A 2,943-nucleotide genomic window follows, 5' to 3' on the forward strand; every position below is an offset into this window, starting at 1 on the left:
CGGAGAACTGATGCTTCTGAACTGTGGTGTTGGAGAAGACTCTTGAGAGTCCCTTGGACTGCAAGGAGATCCAACCAGTCCATTCTAAAGGAGATCAGCCCTGGGATTTCTTTGGAAGGAATGATGCTAAAGCTGAAACTCCAGTACTTTGGCCACCTCATGCGAAGAGTTGACTCCTTGGAAAAGACTCTGATGCTGGGAGGGATTTGGGGCAGGAGGAGAAGGGGACGACAGAGGATGAGATGGCTGGATGGCATCACTGACTCGATGGACGTGAGTTTGAGTGAACTCCGGGAGTTGGTGATGGACAGGGAGGCCTGGCGTGCTGCGATTCATGGGGTCACAAAGAGTCGGGCACGACCAAGCGACTGAACTGAACTGAACACTGACTTTGTTCATAGTGATGCTTCCAAAGGCCCACTTGACTTCACATTCCAGGATGTCTGGCTCTAGGTGAGTGGTCACACCATCATGGTTATCTGGGTCATGAAGATCTTTTTTGTATAGTTCTTCTGTGTATTCTTGCCACCACTTCTGAATATCTTCTGCTTCTGTTAGATCCATACCATTTCTGTCCTTTATTGAGCCCATCTTTGCATGAAATGTTCCCTTGGTATCTCTAATTTTTTTGAAGAGATCTCTAGTCTTTTCCATTCTGTTGTTTTCCTCTGTCTTTGCACTGATCACTGAAGAAGGCTTTCTTATCTCTTCTTGCTATTCTTTGGAACTCTGCATTCGAATGGACGTATCTTTCCTTTTCTCCTTTGCCTTTTGCGTCTTTTCTTTTCTCAGCTATTTGTAAGGCCTCCTCAGACTACCATTTTGCCTTTTTGCATTTCTTTTTCTTGAGGATGGTCTTGATCAGTGCCTCCTGTACAATGTCACGAACCTCCGTCCATAGTTCTTTAGGCACTCTGTCTATCAGATCTAATCCCTTGAATCTATTTGTTACTTCCACTGCATAGTCGTAAGGGATTTGATTTAGGTCATACCTGAATGTCTAATGGCTTTCCCTGCTTTCTTCAGTCTAAGTCTGAATTTGAATATTCATGGTTAATTTCCTTTAGGATGGACTAGTATGATCTCCTTGCTGTCCAAGGGACTCTCAAGAGTCTTCTTCAGCCCCACAGTTCGAAAGCATCAATTTTTTTTTTTTTTTGCTTAGCCTTCTTTAGGGTCCAACTCTCACATCTTTATATGACTACTGGAAAAACCATAGCTTTGACTATATGGACCTTTGTCAGCGAACTGATGTCTCTACTTTTCAATATGCTTTCTAGGTCTGTCATAGCTTTCCTTCCAAGGGGCAAAATGCATATAATAATTGACTAAAATATAAGCAGTACATATGATATGTTAATTTATATACACATTCCTGTATCTGTATATAGATATGCATGCCTGTGCATATGCACACATGCATATACATATCTATCTGTAAAATCATCCTCGTCAGGCTCAAAATTCTGCAATGGACTCATGCCCTGGTAGCCAGCCCCCAAGATGAACTTCACTCCGCACCTCCCATGCCCTTCCACAATGAACAGGGCTGAGCTGTGTAACCAACAGGATTTTGCAGAAATGATGGCAAGTCCATGGCTCGGATATCAGAGACACCATCCTCTGTGGGATCACTCGGTCCTCTGGAGGAACTCAGCACCGCGTCAAAAGGTCATTGCAGCCACCTCATGGCGAAATCTACAAGGTAGGGGGGCCTCATGCCGGCAGCCAAAGAGGAACTGAGTCTTCCTCCGATAGTCTGACAGTCATGTGAATAACCACCCCATAAACAGCCCTCCCGTCTGAGCTGAGTTTTCAGAGGATGATGTCCCATCTACCGCTTGACAGTCACCTCAAGGGAAACCCCAAGTCAGAACCACCCAGCTAAACCATTCCGGACACAGAGAAACCACGTGAGATAAGTGTTTACCGTCCTGCCAAGCTGCAGGCAATGGATGCACACCTAGATCAAAATCCAATGTCATCACAATGGCCTCTTTTCTTCCTCTGATCTTATCGCTGACTATTTTTCTTTCTGATGCTGAAACTGAAACTTCAGTACTTTGGCCACCTGATGTGAAGAACTGACTCATTGGAAAAGACCCTGATGCTGGGAAAGATTGAAGGTGGGAGGAGAAGGGGAAGACAGAGGATGTGATGGCTGGATGGCATCACCGACTCGATGGACATGAGTTTGAGTAAACTCTGGGAAGTCGTGATGGACAGGGAAGCCCGACTTGCTGCGGTCCATGGGGTCGCAAAGAGTCGGACACGACTGAGCGACTGAACTGAACTGAACTGATTCTTTCCGTTGCTCACTCTGTTATAGTCCCATTGCCTTCCTTACCAGACGCCGAAAACCCCAAACCTCTCTACAGGTCTCTCCCTGCCCACTGATATCCACAGGGTTCACTCCCTTCCTAGCTCATGTCTTTGCTGCAGTGTCCCTTCTTCAGGGACGCCTTCCCTGACAGCCCAGGCTGGAAATGCCCACCCACCCCACCCATCCCCTTACTTGGCTCTGTTTTTTTATGCTGTCAGGTTTGTGGGATTTGTTACAGCAGTCACAGGAAGCTAATACAGATGGTTGATTAAGTGGACTGTTTCAATGGGAAAGTGGGTGATTGGAGTGATGGGTGGATTGTAGGATAAATGGGAAGAGGGAATTGATAGAATGGATTAAAGAATGAAGGACTTTATGGGTGGATGAATGGATAGTTGAATGGATGGAGCTTTGGTGAGCTGGAAGAGTATCTAAAGAAATGATGGGTGTGTAGATAGGCAAGTGGATGGTTGAGTGGATAAATGGCTAGTTGGATGAATGCATAAAGGCAAGAATATATACACAGATGAAAAGATGGATTGGGCGGAAGTTTGGATGGACGGACGTGTGGATGTGTATTCAAGCAGGAAACATGACACGTTGGGAAAGAATCAGATTTA

Source organism: Bison bison, unplaced genomic scaffold (assembly GCF_000754665.1).
Source record: "Bison bison bison isolate TAMUID 2011002044 unplaced genomic scaffold, Bison_UMD1.0 scf7180017852317, whole genome shotgun sequence".
Taxonomy (NCBI): Eukaryota; Metazoa; Chordata; class Mammalia; order Artiodactyla; family Bovidae; genus Bison; species Bison bison.